Source organism: Triturus cristatus, chromosome 3_1 (genome assembly GCF_964204655.1).
Source record: "Triturus cristatus chromosome 3_1, aTriCri1.1, whole genome shotgun sequence".
Taxonomy (NCBI): Eukaryota; Metazoa; Chordata; class Amphibia; order Caudata; family Salamandridae; genus Triturus; species Triturus cristatus.
The window spans coordinates 869,280,495-869,299,181 of record NC_140583.1 but is presented as its reverse complement, the minus strand read 5'-3'; the positions used below and the strand labels follow the sequence as shown (position 1 = coordinate 869,299,181).

The 18,687-nt window shown below is 43.4% G+C and overlaps 1 protein-coding gene across 4 annotated transcripts in view; it reads left to right on the top strand.

Annotated features, from left to right (window-relative positions):
- The window catches only part of MYO3B (myosin IIIB), a 2,253,613-nt gene that overhangs the window by 702,818 nt on the left and 1,532,108 nt on the right, over window positions 1-18,687 (top strand). The gene's annotated exons all lie outside the window — the stretch shown is intronic.

Below are 18,687 nucleotides of genomic sequence, written 5' to 3'. Positions count from 1 at the left end.
ATTGGATGAACCTGTTTTACCTTTCTTAAATGGCTCAAAAAAATCATCTGGATGCTCCCTCGTTCCACCCAGAGAACCGCAGTCCAGGGTCTTGTCACTTTGTGACTGGACTACGGTAACATTCTTTACCTAGGGTCTAACAGGGATGTGATCCGTAAGCTTCAAGTGGTGCAGAATTCAGCTGCCAGGCTGCTTTGCCAAGTTCCCAGAACAGCCTCCATCTCCGGCTCTCTGCGCGATCTTCATTTGCCAAGGGTAGAGAGTCGGATTAAATTCAAAGCCTTAAGTTACATGTTTAAGATCAAATCTGGCTCGGCTCCTCGATACCTGAAAGCATTGGTTTGCCCCTACCTACCCTCCCGCTCTCTTCGCTCCACCACTCAAGCAAAATTTTCAGTCCCTAGGATCAGGCTGTCGCGGATGGGTGGTCGATCCTTCGCTTGGTTGGGTCCTTCTTTGTGGTACTCCCTTCCTATGTCACTCCGTAACGAAACTATGTATGGAAACTTTCGAAAAAGTTGAAAAACCTGGTTGTTTAACCAATAATTGGACTTTCTCTTGATTCCTCTCAGGCTGGCGCCAGGAAACCCTTGTTGGGTAGCTGTGCACCTTATAAAACTAAATTAACATAACATAACCCTGTTTCTTTTATAGTAAAAGTGGTAGTTATTGCATTGAAGATAAGGCAACAAAAATACACAACAGCCTTTTTTACACAACATTTTCCGAATATTTATGAGTTAAGTTCCCAGTAACATGGTCATTCCAGTGGTAATCATACACTTAACAAATAAACTTCTCATTGTATAGCATAAGGATTTTGACGTCGATGGGTCAATATTGGTCTGTGAAAAGAAGAGCGCATTTTAATACCTCTAAAGCTGTAGGTGTTACTGCATTACTGGTTTTCATCATGCATTGAATTACATGGACCCCTTGTCAATTGTATAAAGAGGGATTTAGTGGTCGCATTTGTCCTTTTCAGGTCCAGTTATGTACTCCTTAATGGCGAAAGTGTGCTTCACTATAACTACAACAAGCATTGGCAAAGACAATAGGTTTCATGGGGTAGACCTATTCATTTTAGTTATGCTGTGCAGCATGGCTGAAAATAATGTATACAAAATTGCTATGATGTGGCTATTGTGCCATTTTGTAGGCATTCGCTAACATGTGGACACACACCTACAAAATGAGACAAGCATTTAATTTTTTTTATATACCAATCCGAGATGAATTAGCAAATAAAAAGTTGCAAGAAATGCACTTGTTTAATATTGCAAATTCTATTTTTTGATATTGTGCTAATGCACTGTCTCCCAAAAAAGAGGGTGAGTGGGTTGGGTCTGACGAGTGAGTGGGGCCCCTTACTTGCATGTCCACCACCCTTCTTATGGCGAGATCCCCACCCTGAAAAGGGCAGTGGATATGCAGGTCAGAATATGCTTGGCGGTGCCGGCAGCAGCACCACCAGCATATTCAGGACGTTGTCAGAATGCCGCCATTGGGGGATCCTTGATCCTGGTGGAGGCAGCGGTCTTGAGGCGGTCCCACCGCCACACTCAGGCTAGGGTAGACGAGTGATGGTGGTCAGATCGGCACCACGAGCACGAGGGTCCCCGGACCGCAGTACTCGTAATAAGGCCCTATGTCCAATATGAGTACAAATATATTTAATACAGGAGATTTCCTTAGTGGCATGCAATGAGATGAATTCAGACTCAGATCGAAAACCCAGGCCCTGTGGACAAATGTAAAGCAACAAAGTATCTTGTCCCAATCAATACTGCATCAAATCCATATAAGTAAGGTTCTCATTGTAATCACCAGATGGCTCTCCTGCTTATTCAGGAGTTGTGACGTCCAAATATCAGCTAGTCAGATCACTGAAGGCAACTCATGTTTATGCTGGCACCTGCTGACATCTTATGCAATGCTATGAATTTCCTACAATACCCATCTGGTATGACTGTGAAGCTTGGTGGAACCATATTTATATTGACATCTGCAAGCCTGAGGCAGAACTCTTGTTTTTCTTATTCCTATTTTAAACATTGTACTCCAGCAATGGGCGTCCCCTGTGACTGACACCTGACATTAAATCAAATCAAGACTTCAAGAGAACATGAATACATTGGAACAGCATACTGTGGATGCGGAATGGCTCTCTCATGCAGTGCCTTCCACAGCGGCGGCTCCACTGCTATGGCGGACGAGCAGCGCCCCACTGCCCTCAGAGGCAAACAAAAAATAAAATGATCTAAATGCAGATCATTTTATTTTTCGTCCTCTGGCTGAGTCTTGGGGGCTGGGCCACAGCACTGCAGCAGAGGGAGGACGAGTGGTGGGCCCTGCTGTCAGTGCGCATGGTGGTTTTGGTGCCGTCTTATGATGGCCAAACCGTCATGCACACTGGCATCTCTCCAACCCAGCTGTGTTGCTGGGTGGAGAGACCAGCAGGCACAGGCTCCCAGCCAGCCGCGGCCGCTGCAGTTAGGAGCGGTGGAGCCGGCTGGGGGGGATTTCAAGAGACGACCATGAGGGATAATTAGTTATTTATTTACTTTTCCCTCGTGGTCGTCTCTCGAAATCCCCCCCAGCCAGCCCCACCGCTCTTACCTGCAGCGGCCGCAGCTGCTCCAAGCTCCCAATGGAGCACAAAACAAGCCCGCTCCGCCCAATCCCAACACCAGCTGCTATTGGCTTTCCAAACATTTTAGACCCACGACCCACTTTTCTTTCTCCGACCTCAAAGTGAGAGAAGTTTGTAAACACCAATCCCCATGTTAAAAAAACAAGTAGCAATTTATGAGGTCATAGCCTGACGTTTAACCTCTGTCTTTCAAACGCAGCAAACATGATAAGATAAATACAGAATTTAAAGTCATTTTTTGCATTGCTTTGAATCTGGAGACCCACCAAAAATCAGGTCATTGGCCACAGTTTGGAAAACACTGCTCGAGTACAGTAACATCGGTATGGTCAGACTACCAGAAAGGGTGAAGGTGTGCATCATAGGAATGTTTATAGAAGACTAGATAAAGTCAACACTGCGCCACAGAGAGCTTTCCACCTTTTTCTCTATTGAAAAGTGCATAGGGCTGCAGTCCCTTGTTCTCACTCAGACTCCACATTTCTGTCCCTATACTGAATTATAGGCACAGAGATGCCATTTTTCAAGTGACCAGACATTTGCGTCCAATAGAATACGAAAACAATACTAAAACTCTGTTCCCTAAATATGAACAAATGTTCCAGTAGCAGAGAAGTAGCTATGACGAGATGAAAAAGAAATTTAGATAATTGAGAATGATATATTTTTTCCTGAAAAGCAAAAGATAGTTGATATTGACAACCTCTTCACAGGCCATGAACAAGTATGGCATGGTCTGCAAACCAGAGGTTCTCATGGTGAACAAAGAATTTCAAACTACTAAGACAGTCAATTGCTATGCAGGGATCTGTGTGCTGACACACCGTCACCGTTGCTTGCAAGGGAAGGGCAAAATTTCTCCAAAAGATGCCAGGGTCCTTGATCATTAAATGCAGGCACAGAGCTCAAGACTATCATTGATTTCAGAAAGCGAAAAGCCTCTCTACCCTGAAATTTTCCTATGACCCTAACCTTTGGTGAGATATCCTATTAGGTTGAGTATTTGTAGTACGCTGCCATGCAGAAGCCACGGTGTTCAGTCACTTTAGGTGTCATTACTAGAAACTTGATTGTGAACACCAGGGAAAACTCAGCTCATGTGGAATGGTTGGGGATTGCAAGGAAGTGAATCTCCTGTTTCTCTGTCACAGCTATCCAATGGATGACTGAACTGTGCTGGGCCATCAATCGTCTGAATTCCTTTCGTATTCCGTTAGGATGGGACTTTGGCCAGTCCATTTGTAAGCTCCAAACCTTTGGAGAACCCTTGAACAACACTTATTATTGTATGTATTTTTAAGGTTTTGAATCCTGTCAGAGGTTAAGTCCACCAGTTCACTCTGGTCCATGCTTTAAATGTTACATGTGTGAATTTGGTAGTGGGGAGTATGAACAACATAATGCTGGATTGGGCCTGCACAGGCAAAAGCACACATGGTCACATATGGGGGACTCAGGAATTGCTTGAGCGGTAGGTTGTGGAGCTCGGGCATGGAATGTGCCCCTGTAGGAAAGTGGGGCAAGTCAAATGAGAGTATGAGATGTTAGAAATCATGCAGAAAAAGTGGTAGGATTTCTAGGCGTCAATTATTTCTGAGTTTACATAACACAAATGTACTAATCTGGAATGTGAGGGGCCTAAGTGACTATCTAAAGAGGATATGGGTGGGTTCTTAGCTCCAACAATATAGGGTGTCTTGAGGTCCATCGGCATTGCATTATCTTTTCCTTCTGAAACTAAATGTCACTGCCGGACAAGTGCTGCTAGCAATGAAATAGGTGTGAGGACCACAATTCAGGCAGAGGATGAAATTAGGACGAGAGGTCAGGCAGAGAAAGATTTTGGAATCAGAGTAAGTAAATGATGAAAAAGCTGTTAAGTAGAAGTAGAGCAAGAAGACAGGTTCTTTTTCAGTTGGTAAAGTGATGAAGAGCAGGAAAGGTGCCCACAGGAGTCACAAAAAGGTGGAACAAGCAGGGACGTAGGAATCATGACATTTCTTCTAAAAAAACAGGAGGAAGCTGCTGAGCAGAGCATAGCCTTTCAACGAGCGACCTCTTATTCCTGAAGTAGTTTCACTAAGCAAGACTGAGAAGGTCGATACTTCTTGTTGGGGGCAACATGTATGCTCCAAATTTTAAGGGCAATAGAAATCATCCTTTTGTGTTCAGCACCTGACTACAGTGTATCTGCATATTGGTGCACCTTACTTTAAATGTACCTTAGAAGCACATTAACATAGATATCCATCTGCAAGCGCTTCAGCGCCGTACATAGGTGTAGTAAGCACTATATAAATCCTGCAGTAGAATACAGTACAAATAGACAGATCACCTCTAAAGTGAAAACATTACGAATGGTAAATACAGGAACTTGATGTTGGCGACATGTGGTGAGAACACTATAGGGGTAGTAGAGTACATCCATTTTACTTCCCAATGCATGTAGTGTACTCCAGGGTGGACCAAGTAATAATCTCAACAAATTAGGCTGATAGACTAGGAACCTCAATGCATCAAAGTTTTAGGCCACTCCCATTTGCTGATAACCTATAAATACTTTGTATATGACTAAAATTAAGTTAAATAACTATTCCAAGACGATGTCTCCTGTGTAAATACAGCAGTGAAATTGGAGGTGAGAAAAGGTAGAAGAAAATGCCTTTGCAATATATATATATATGTGTATCTATATGCTACATAAATGGTAACGGTGTAATATTGCAGTTGAGGGGTTCTGGTGACATCATAAACCACAAAAGCTATAACCAAGCAGTTAGTAAATGTCATCAGAAACCCATGATCGCATATAGGATTTTATTACACCTTACCTGTCATGTTTATTTCATGTTACCTGTTTATTTTAGGGTAGTTAGCTTGAGGAAGCTCTTTTCTATTAAGTGCAGCTAAAAGAGGCACTCATTTGAAATAAAATGCTTAGGTTCTGTTTACCTTTCATGACTAAATTGTGGCTAAAACTATGGTAATTAGCGAGGGCCAGTGGATTCATGTGATTCTGTGACTGCAGGGTTTATCATATAAGTATGAATTTAGCCCGTTTGACACTTAATTTGCCAGATAATTTGCAGAATTTGCAGAATTAAAAAAACATGTTTCTAATAAAACTGACAGAGTATGTGCTAGATAAATTGAAAGTTTTGTCCCATAGTTTAAATAAACGTGCCACTAAGGGCCTGATTATGACTTTGGTGATGCGGCGCCGGATCTGCCCCGCCGCCACACCGCTAAAGCCGTTGTCATACCGCCTGCCAGATTAGGGGTTTCCTCCTGTCTTGCGGGATTTGTTTTTGACGTTCACACAGTGGTGCCCTGAAAATGGCCACCGCAATGGGAACGACAATAAAAGTTTGTGCAATCAAAGCACCCAAACATGTGATCTGTCCGTCTTTCTGTTGATACATCTATTTATCTGTCTTTAAAAATCACACTTAAAGTAAAGGTTTTGATAAAAATTGCAACCAAAGAGTTCTGCAATTTACAAGTTATAGGAAGCTATACAATCTATAACTCGCACAACAGCCACGTTAACCATATCTCACGGCAAATGCAATGCTCAGTCTTTCAGCTGTGCGCAGCGGGGACCCGGCCAGGTCCTTCACCCAACCAGCCGCTGGATGACAGCAGAGCCTGGCATCCTGTAATGGCAGCTACACCAGAACCTTTTCACATATGAAGTATCTCATATGTATTAACATTTCTGTCATAAATCTATTTAACCTCTTCGCTGCGGCGCAAATTCCGCCGCAGCGCTCCCGCAGTGCTGACATTCCGATCGCGGGCGTGGTCATGACGTCTCCCGGCCGTCGTCCGCACACGCCCATCGTGACTCATGACGGCCGGGAGACGTCATGAGCATGGAAGAGGTTAACTTTTTAAACTCCCTTCCAGGATGACTCATAACCTCATCTGGTTTATGTAGACTTACAAACAACACTATAAGTTTCTTCACCCCTGAAGATGGCGGCTTAGTGTGAGTGTAAAATTAATTTGTTGTTTTAGCTGGGAGCCCCATGTACACGAGTGCCTTATTCTTTGAGACAAAACAAATACATAAATGGTGATAACATGAGAGGGAACTTGTAGTAGATGACTGCTTAATATACAGCGTGAGGTGTTCAACCTAACTGTAAGGTATGCTCATTTTCTTCAAGTGTCCTGATAATTTTAACCCTTTCTAACTAACGTTTTTTTATAAATATATGTTCAGGGGCAGCGGTTTTTAACCTGTGGTCCTGGGACCCAACTCGGGGGGTCTGTGACTGCGTAGAAAACTAAATAATAGTAACAGATTAATAAAGTTTATCTACATAAAGAAGCAAAGTATATATTAAACAATTTAAAATGTTCTGTAAATGTGAAGGTATTTGAAATTGGAGATTAAAAATTAAGTTGATATCCTCAGATTGATTTATGGGAGCCGTGCAAGTGTGTCAAATAATATATATTATGGACGACGAGTAGCCTAAATTGAACTAAGAAAAGCTCCAATATTCACATTGAGCCTAAAATATTGACAAACGTTTGAATTTGTTTTTATATTTGTGAATTCGATAAAATATGTCTTCATTTGTGGATTTGTTTGATGATTGCTTGTTTCTGTATTTTTGTGCATTGTTTTGCGGTTCAAATCCTTTTTTTAAAACTGTTTTTATTAGCATTTTGCATAGAAAATACAAAAATAACAATATAATTAAACATTGTAGCGATAATAGATACAAAGACTGATTCCGAACCACAATGCTGTTGAGATGTCTCACTGAGTCCCCACCTGTTGGAGTTCAACACCCATATATTGACAATAAGTATCACACCGTTCAAATCCCAGTATGTCCCACCCGGTCCGCCTGGCGCACCACACAACAAGACTTCCAGCCTCTCCCCCTAAGAGCAAGCAACGCACTCATTGGTCACCTACACCCTGAAATTACATAGGGTGGTATCTCCAGCTTTCAGTAATAACTCAGACGGGGCCCTGATTCCAATAATGATTCAGTGGGGGGTCCCTAGGTTTCAGTAATGATTAAGTGGAGGTTCACAGAAGTCATATTGTTAAGAACCACTGTTCTGGGGAGGTGGATGGCTCACGCGTTCACTCATAGTGGCAGTCCAGCCTTGCCTTATCAGAAATGCTTTCATTCTGACATCTTGTCAATGCCAATAGTTACTGTCACCATGCAAAAAATGCATTTTGGTGCTTAAACCTATTATCATGTATTTGACATCAACCTCTCAGTTGGCCTCACATACAATGAATGAATAGCATCAGTATTCAATGGCTGTTCATCTAGTGCGCGAAGGGAAAGCCCATCCACCCTAATTGAGAAAGGAGCCTGTAGGAAATCTCACAGATACTTCAACTCAGTAATGTTAAGCCGCCATTTTCCATCCTCCTGTTTCTTTCCTGATTTCAACTGCAATAAACAGTCAGATCACGATTCTAAGAAGGTTTTGAGTTCCCATCCGACCATCTCACAGTCATGCAGTAGGACAGAAGAGCTTGGTGGATATAGTACTAGAATGCGAACTGCTCTGACCATATGGCACATTCACACTGGCCACCAACTTCCATGGACAATGCCGCATGATTATCAGTATCACTAAAGCTGAATCAAGCCAGAGTAAATCCATACAGAGAACCTCAAGCAGGGCCGGACTTGCCGTAGAGGGCACCGGACGTTTCCCTAGTAGGACGCCGGGATGGGGGCTGGTTTTGGGCCCCTGGGGTGCCATTGTTGTGACCGGGGGCTGGCAATATCGGCCCCCTGTAACAAAATCGGCTGACACCGGCCCTAGCAAACTGCTCGGCCACACCCCCCTCCTCCCCACCAGGGGCCCCGCGAGAAGTTTGCCAGGGCCGGCTTCGGTTCCCAGTCCGGCCCTGACCTCAAGGCACAGAAAGAGTCTTTCAGTTAACCCCCTCATACCCAATACTTTATGAAAATATTTCAACCATTACACTTCCTGTGCATACCACTAATAAGGTCTTTTCTCTTTGATGTCATTGTGAATTATTTCACTATAAACACACTTCCAGTTGTTGTACACTAGTAACTGAACATAATTGTGATTTGTTCTTCAGCAATACATTTTTGAGAAATAGAATCAGACATTTTAAATGATTTGTCGAACGTATACTTCTGACAATGAGTTTCCTGGAGTGCATCTGATATTTGTATTGTTGTTTTTCAAAATTATGAAACAGTTTCTGGAATTTTAAAAATAAGTAAATTACATTATTGTCATCAGTTCTGAGATATATGTTATATATAACTAGACCAAGAATTATATGAGGAAAGTATTATTTGTGCTTCTTTTTATTGATTTTAAAACATAGTCACAAACCAGCAGTTCAAGGTTACAAGCTTGCAGGGGGCAGACGCGGATATTGCAGCGGTCTTGAGCCAGAAATCCGCCTTCACCATCTCCATAGCCCCAGTGAACAGGATAATATCAAAGAGAAAGCAGGATGCCCACTCTACGAAGGCCATGCTCCTCAAACGTTCACATGCTTCTTGGCACAGCCTCCACTTATGTATCTCCTTCTCGGGATTACAGCAGAAGTTCATACCAAGTAGCTAACCGGGGCGGGATGGCCTTTTACTACCTTTATATCAGTTTCTGGTTTTACTGAACAGACTGAGTGTATCCACCAGGAATTAAAACTCTGACCCTCTGGTCGCAAGCTTCTTTGCATTTTACCAATTAGCACGCAGAGAACTCTTAGCGATGGATGCTACCTCCACAAAGCAGCGCGAGGGAACCCAGAAGTCCTGTGCTCTTGTTATGTGGGCTATGGTTTCGATTTCAGCTCTTCTTGCGTCATTAAGATAGTTTGAATAATATTGAAATTTGCCTTTTATGGACATACACGTTTGAAGTGGCCAACTTTTACTTTATAGTAACTTGCAAGGCATTAAGGAGGCAGGCTTTGTAAGACATTTATGGTGGCCCTGTTGAGGTTCCAGCACACGTCATAGCCTGTTGTTGCTAGGTCAATATGAGGTGCAGGTCGCCCCATGCAGGCAAATTAGGGGTCATCAGTGGTAGCAGCTGCTACCCTTGGGTTTCACTTTGGTACCCCTGGTACTGACTTGCTGCCCCTGGCCTCAGATATCAAGTAGGTAGTGGCAGGAACAGAATGTGAAAGAGTTGCAAGAGGCCATTTTACTGAAGTAGATGGTCCCCAGACTGAGGGGGCCACATGACTGGAAACTCCATCATTCATAGTACTTACACAGTGCGCCCATCCACATCACTTTGAAGGGATTCACACTCCCAGGTTTGAGGTCAAGAGCATTTAGAATCTTTCACAAAACGTGTGAAAGTTGTGCCTATCACTTTCTGTGTGCCCATCCTATTATTTGGGTGATCGTCACATTAACTGTGAGGGCTCCTTTGCCAGTGGGAGGAGTAGAGCGCTTCACTTGCAAGAATAGACCTCATTCAGGTGACATGTATGTACTAATTGCCATAAAGAAATGGTAGCGAGAGGTTTTGGATTAAAAACCCAATTTTATTGTGTCTAACATACCTCTATGGTATATGGCCCAAACCTGTATTTGAACTTTGATATTATTTGTGGGATACAAGCTTGGGATTTATTCTGGTTTTGTATGTTGTCTTAATAGTAGCCAGGGGTAACAATACACATATAAGTAATAGTGCGGATGGAGTGGACTACTTAGGTATGTGTGATTAAAGCTTCTATTGTGTGACAATATTGAATTCCTCTAGTAATTAAGGAAACATCAAAAATTTCCTTCTCAAAGATTAGCATGGACTTTGAGCTTTATGAAATAGTGGCAACGTGTAAAATAGGCAACTTGAAATAGTCGTCTGTATACCAACATACTACTTCACAGCTGACAGTACCCGCAGAGAACACTCTGATACATTAGGTTTCAGCCATAAATCATTAGAATTAGTAGACAACATCCCTGTGGCGTTGGTGACGTGCTGGATATACTTGTACCTTTACATAGGGGCCACAGGTCAAGAAGCAACCGGATTTACAACCTGGGATGCATCACACTCTGATTGGTTTGCTGTACCGCCATGGCCCCTAGTTGAAATCTATGTATGTTTTGCATATCTTTCTTTCTGTATGTGTGTGGGCCATCTGCCATGATCCTCAGTCTGAATATGCCAATGTCTCTCTGCAGTATTCTTTACTATCAAGAACTGAGAGTTCTTCTATGTAACATGCATTGTTTTAACACACACATTACATTAGGAATTGATCACACCTCTGCTTTTATTTCACTGTACATGAGCAAATCAAGGTGGCCTACCTGCATTATTCTCACCCTGGAGGAGCCTCAAAATCCTGATTGATAGTGGGATGTATCCTGTATCATTACTTTTGGCTACATCCATGTTTGGCAAGTGTCAATTGTAGATCTTTTTTAGGGCACTTCTTTTTCTATCTTGCACAGAACATTTTGAATCCACTGGTTTTACAAAGTTTTATGCTGTCACCAATATATTTATGTCCAAAATAATAAATAAAAATTGTAAAGTAGTTGGGTTGTCTTTGATGAGTAAATAAAGTCATCTTCTCAGAAAACCCACTCTCGTTCCCGTCACCTTAACGCAGAGTACACTCTACCAACATAGGCCCCATGGAGCGGGGAGTGGGCAAAACTCCACAAACTCTGCTGGTGGAGCGGAATTCTTCACCCACCCCTATTTCAGTCATCATTTTGAATGATTATGCTGGACCTAGAGCAAGATAGAGAAACAGACAGCAAAGTGAAACAAGATGAAGGCGAGAAAGTTGGGAACAGTGGAATGTGGAGAAAGTAGGGATGAAAAGCACTTACAAGAGTGAGATAAATGGAGAGGGAGTGTAAGGTGCTTGTAGAAAGAGGCATTAACTTGAATCAAAAGTGGACAGATATGGTATTTAGGAACCAGAGCATTCAGCATTACCCGGGACGTGCTCGTAAAAGAAAGTTTGGGACCCTGATGTTTTTAATGCAAAATAAGCACTAATCTGATTGGCCGGTTCTTCAGCAAAGCAAGCAGGCTCTGACACCAAGAGAAGTCTTATTTCTAAACCTAACACAGCCAAGACCAGATGTACTGGAAGCGAAGACTGAGGTGTTTCCACCGAGTCTGCTAACATATGAATTACATTCACTAACAACATCATAAACCAATACAAGCAACCCGCCTTCAAGAGGGCTTCAGACATCTTCCTATACAAACTCTCCCTCTTAAATCCCATCTGCTGGCAGAAGTGCGCTTGGAAATGAATCATTTCACCACGAGCCGGGAAACAAATCCTGTAATGTAATACTACATAATATGTGCGTGCATCACACGCAAACTGAATAGTCTCCTTACTACGGATAACGCGAAATAAAATAAATTCTAATCCTGCAACATCAATTTACTTTCTCAGCCTCATAAACTCATACTCCCAGAATCGTAAATAGCTTTTTCGCACTACACGGTGTGGGTTTTTAGAGATTCGCCTTCCACCCGGACAGTAAAAATACATATAATCTCCACTGGAGTTCATTTCATTGTCGGGATTTGCATTGATGCTTCAGATATATTAGTGCTTTTCTTTGAGGCACTAAACACATAGGACCAGTGATCTAAAGCTGACGTGTGATTGAACCTGAAGATCCTCTACTGAGGACAGCAGCACCTTGGGGGTCTGCCACCAAAGACTGTAGGGCCATCCATGATCTGAATCTGAATGCACAAAAATACAGGTGGTCATTTACAGCTTGGTGGATGCCAACACATAGTGTATGCTCCATCAACCGAACCTGCATATCCACCCATTTAGAGGTGAAGAAACTGCTGGGTTTACGTCAATGGACCGACTGCAGGTTCAGCTTGATTCATGGTCCATCTGCCACTAGGTCACAAAGAAGTCACTCCACCATATTTAGAATGTGGCAACATCGCTGAATTTCCCTACGTAGCGTATGCGGCAGGGAAAACAATAGTAGCCCTCATTGAAAATGAGAAAAACCCATCTAGCTTTTCTTTGTTCGTTTTTTAGAAACAAAACTCCTTATTGGAGGTTTGTTTCTGAAAAAGAAAACAAATGGCAAGCAGCCCTAAAAAAGGCGACAGTCTGCATGCCATTAGCAGTGACAGCAGTTCATCCTCTGTACCACAGCTGCATTTTCATGACCGATCCCCATCAGGCAGGCAGAGATCTCTAAATGTGGTGGGTGGTCATGCACAAGGGAAGCAGATATCAGACCCTTCGATGATTTGTATAATGATAAGCTGCCCATTCAAGGTGTAGCTTCAGGGATGGGGGTGTCTGTGGTGTGACACCCCCCAAATAAATACTTTTTGTGCTTGGTAGTTGGGCCTGGCGGCCAGAGTTAAGTCTGCTAAGTTTGCGTTGTTTTTATTCATTGTTCTTATTTCAGCAAGAGGATTTGACTTGTGCATTTGTTTGGTCCTGGAACTTATACATAGTGACCAGTTTACCAAATAAATTGTAAATCCGCACCCATAGAAGTATTCTTTGAATGGGTGCAAATGTATTTCTTTTTGGAGTTCAGAAACATTGGCAATAGTAGGCTTGGAAAGCTGCTCCAGCCTCTGGTTTCCAGACACAACTACTGGCAATCAAACACCCAAAAGCAAGGTGATGGAACCAATGTTTGCAAATAGTCTAACCACTGCCGTTGTTTGAGGTACGATTCTATTTTTTTTAAACCAATTGTATTTAATTTTAGCAGTAGTACACATAAACAATAATCTTAGCTGAATCAGTGTAACTTATGTAGAAGTGATGTTCCCGTCTTACATATTATACATATATTGTGATACAGCATAGCTGGCAGTAGTGGTTGGTACTTTGTAAAAACATTTAAACAGAAACAACAGGTCAAATCAGTGGCATTATCACATTTCTGAATACTCTAACTAGTTTTGCAGGTTTTCAATCTTACCCAGATGTATTTATTTTACACCTTTGCATGACGACGTGCGTTAAGATGTCAGCAGATAACGCATCACTTGATCATTCCGTATTATATGTGGCTCACTTATAAAAGAAGCAAAGGGGGCTGGGAGAAGGAAGAGGGAGGGGAAGAGGAAGGTAGCGAGGAGGCTTGACTGTACAGAGCACCAGGGGGTGGGACTAGAGGTGGACGTGTTTGCAGGCTAACCAGGTAGTTCCTTCTGATATGTTTGCAAGTCATGGAGCAGCCTCTCCCAATCAGCAGCTATGGGGATCCTGTGCAATCCGCAAGCCTCTGTACATCTTAGTACCCCAGCCTCCGCCTTTCCACACGTGGGTATCGCTGCGCACCAGAGGGCGAGGCCTGGTAATGCATGGGCCTTCCAGTGCATGGCAATGAGCCTGCGAGCCATAAGAGGCGCTAGGTCAGTGAAACAAGTCGCAGCTTTCTCAGTTTTCGAGCACTTAAACACTCCTAACAGTGAGCCCTCCATTGTATGCACGTTGGTTCGGCCCGTCACGTCTGTAGTGCACTTGTAATTTCCCCCACAGCACTACCTCTGGGCAGTTTCAGAACATATGCGTTATGCCAGCCCCGGTTGTTGACATCGGGGGCAGTCAGAGGAAGACCCAAACATCTGGTGGAGGTTCGCTGGTGCGAGGTAAGCCCTGTACAGGATGTTATGCTGTATGTACTAAAACTTAGCATTGCGTGCCAGTTTCCTTGGGTACATGAGTGCCCTCAGCCACTCTTTTCTCGTTCGCTCCCGATCTATGTCTCCCTCCCAGTTCCTGCGGGTCAAAGACAATGGGGCATGTGTGGTGTATGCCAGGGCTCTAAAAAACCCACGATTAGTCAGCAACTGCTGCCCATGACGTGGGTGTTGATCTGGCTCCGTATCTGTGATGTGCCACCTACCGCCTAATTCAGCTAGCAGACAACCATGTACCAGAAAGTGACCTGCTGCAGCTCACATTCCTCCTGTAGTCTATGAAAGAGTGTGATCGCACACCCTTACAACAGGGCTCCCAGTGTGCCCAATCCCGGAGCCTCCATGACAACAGGCCTTCCCTCCCAACCATGTTGCAGAGTGATGCGATGCAGAATAATGGAATTTCAGGGGAGTATTGGGGGATGGGGGCATGAGACGCAGGCTGCGATGGAAACTGTTGCGTGCTATTCGCAGCAGGGTATTAGACTCTCAGGTAAACGCACGCGTCAGTGGAGTGTCTCCTGCACCACACGCTGCACCTGGTCAGGAGAGGGTAGTCCTAGTTATTCCTTGAAGCGTCCTGCAAACCAGCAGGCGGGCCACTGGAACTGTGCCGCTAAATAATAGTGCAAAAAGAACAATTGATGGACAGAATGCAGATCAATGTCATACATTTACCCCAGTACAGAGATCTGGCCCTAAATCCATAGTTTTTTTGCTCACCATGCCATTCCAGTTTAGACCCAGCCATATGCAAATCAGTCTTGACCCTGTTCCCCATGGGAACAGTCCAGCCCGAACTGCCAGGCCAGGTCCTCTCTGGACTGGAAATAGGAATCCTAGGACCGGTTTTGGGGTATCACCCCTAATCAGCCAGACTAGCTTGACTCCAGTGGCATGGTCCCTTGCTCTCTTTGTAACTGGATATGCTGCAGCCCCTCCCGCACCCCTAGTTCCAGTGCATCTCACGCTACTGCCAGGCTGGTGATGCGTGCCCCAAGATTGACCGCATTATTCACTCGTTTCAGGCTTTAGTTCAAACTAACTTGTGGCCAGTGGGCTACAAGCCTCTCGGTGTAAATCCATCTTCCAATCTTTCAACTTTCAATCCCCACAATTTTGAGAGAAAAATATTTTGTCATAGTCCTTTACTGCTACGACTCAATTGAATTATTTCTCTGTAATGTGAGGCTTACAAAGAGAGACCTTTTTCTTTTTTATGTGGTGTGCCTACTGGTTATGGCTGTTCGGTTATTTGTTTTTAGTATTGTCTCTGTTACGAGTGCAATCATTCTGATGCTGCTGAACTGATTCTCACTAGGAGGTGTGCAAATAAAATAATAAAGAAATATGATGATACTTGAAGTTCTTTCTCAAGACCCCTTGTGTTTTTGCACTGGCCTTTCTTTAGTTCTAGCACTATCAACTCCAGCTGTTTTGAACAGTTTACGCTTGTGCCTGGCGCCAGCTTTATGCAGCAGTGAAAGTAGCAAATATCGAGACAATGAAACACTTGCAGTTGGAACAGTGCATGCTGGGATTTTAAATCTTTTCCCCAGGAGCTATGAGTTCCTGTGGGTAAGCTGCAAAATGGCAACACCCAGCTCCCCAACAACAGTTTTGAAATTATGAACTACCACAAGGGCAAACAAGCATCTTGATTTCCCTTATATGACAATGTGTAAATGGGCGATTCACTTTTCATCTTATCTTTATTAGTTTTGAATTTGATGCAATGACATTTTAGCATCACTATGGTAAAACTATTGCTTTGTTACTTACAATATCTATTAACAGCCCATCAGGTGATGCTTCAGTTGAGAGGGTGTGTTAAACTCTTTTTCATGCCAAAAAAAGGCATGAGGACTAAAGGCCTGATTATAATCTTGGCAGAAAGGGTCTCGCCGTCGAAATGGCATTGGATCCCCCGCCCACCTAGTTGGTGGTCCGCTCGCTGTATTACGATGTTGGCGGGTTGCTAAACGAAAACCACCGGAGTCCCGCCAACTCCGCCAGCCATTTGCTGACCCCCTCGACAGTTGCATGGGAAAAAGCAGCTGTTAGAGGGCGGTACAGACTAGGTTCCCGCCATCGGGATTATAAAGTGACTTCCATGCAAGCCGACTGTGCGAGGAGACCCCCTGCTTCCAGCTGGCCGAATCGAAGGAAATGGGGTGCAAACTTGCCCATTTTCTTCTATTTCCTTCAGTCTCTGACACAGACACGTTCGTCCAGGGCCCCCCTTCACAGCAGCAACTTGACCACGAAGAAAACAACCCTTTCGGTGCGGAAACCCAGGTAAGTCCATTTCACACTTTTCTCCTATTGACTGGACTCGGCACATATGGTCCGGACTCCAGCAAGGTATTTTTTCACATGTGTCCTGCATATGTGTACATTTTACACTTATGTTGTCAAAATATACACACCTGCATCGACACATATGAACAAATATTTTAAATTTCTGACAGCTTGTGCCTGTCCCCCACTGTCAAAAACACTGCTGCTGGGCCAGCGGTGACATCTAAATACAGCGGGCAAGAAACCATCGACTCCATGGAGTACTTGGGGCTGCCGCGGGATGGCGGGAAGACTGCCAAGATCGTAATCTGGCCCTAAATCTGTTGCAATTGGGTTCTCTTTCAGTATCAATCAACACATCCTCCCTTCATGCAGTAAACACCTTCCTTTCCTTCCATTTTATGCAAGGGTTGCCTTGCTGTGACTCAAAAGACCACGCCCCCTTGTCTTCCGAGACCCTTCCGTAGGCTGCTGCACCTCTCAGGACTGGCTTTTGCGACCAATCATGGCTGTTCGACTTACATTGAGATCTGAATCGACAGATTCCATAGTTCAACAGGAGAAGAGCTCATGAACTGCCCTGCTCTCTAAACTGACACTGCAGAGGCTCCTCCTGCTCTGGCACTTTATATATGATGCTTCTGGCTTGTTAAGGCTCCTGCTGCACTGCTCCATCCATCACATGGACAGCGCCTCTCCAAGACCCAGCCTGCTGTCTATTGATGGTGTGAGTAGTTTCGGCAGCACAGTGATTGATTGTGTTGCATCGTGAAGCGTTTTCTTTTGCCACCATACACTTGACATCGATTATTCTTTTGGACAGTGTTGTGCACACACTGCACCATGCAGCGCCGTTACGTAAGCAGTAAATGCCCTTTAAAAACAAAAGAAAAGATAGGAGTTGGAGAAAGGTGCTGCACTGTGAGCACTGCAGCAATTCAACTGGCAGGGTTTTACAACCTGTGGCCAGTATCATAATCAGAGCCACTGCAATTATGCAGCAGGGGAGCATCACATTATGCAGCACGTTTGACTAAATTATGCAGTAAGAAAAGGCATGTTATGTGGCGTAATGCAGCACATTTTGTGATAACATTTCTTCCTTATGTTATCATTTATACTCAAGTTAATTCTGTCCGGGTAAATGTTTTACCCACTTAGCTCACTAGTACTAGTTTAACACCCAAATACACAATAAGTAACAGAAAGGGGAACAGCTAACTTTTGAAAAGCTCCTTCCACTTAGATCCAAGAAATGTTGCTGCATTGTTATTAATTTTTTATCAATCTGAGTTAAAAATAATAATTTTTTTATTAAAATCTGAGATTATTTGAAAAATACACCAAATCTATAATTATGCAGAAAACGTTGCAAAATTGCATATTTTTAGTAGCCCGGATCATAATGCATAATCAAACACTCTTTTCATGTGTACAGCACAACGTGCAAAGCAGAACTGTCTCGAGCACAGAAATATTCATTTCAGATGTTTGGAATATTGAAAACGCGCTATTAATGAATGAGTATTACAGCAACATTCCAGTGGAGCGATACAGTCAGGCCGTAGACAAGCATCCCCCGTTATACCAGGTTGCTATGGTTTCTGGTCCTGTATTTTCAAAGTCTGTATTAGACCAGGACACAATAAAATCCTTTAGACTGGGTTCCATCAGCGAATTGCTCAGCTTTTTTTGATGTGCTCAATGGATGTCTTGCTTGGTCAAATTACCTTACCGTGGAATACCAATTCCGGAAGGAAGAGGAGTTTGTGAAGCATTTTTAGCACATTTTCACTTCGAGGCAGTATGTTTGCCACAGTTTAGAAACATCACTTTTTTATATGAGCCCCAGGTCGCCATAGCCGTGTACTGTAGTTTTTTCAACTATTGAATCTTATGGATAATAAATTATCTTGTTAGTAACATGGACTAGGCTTTTTGATTTTTGCTTTTCTTTGCTAGGCTGGATTATTTATTTATGAATTTGTGAAGTGCTCCATTCTGCTCATGTCCGCCTTGGATTACTAGACTAGTTTCCTTTGCCAGACTAGTGAGCC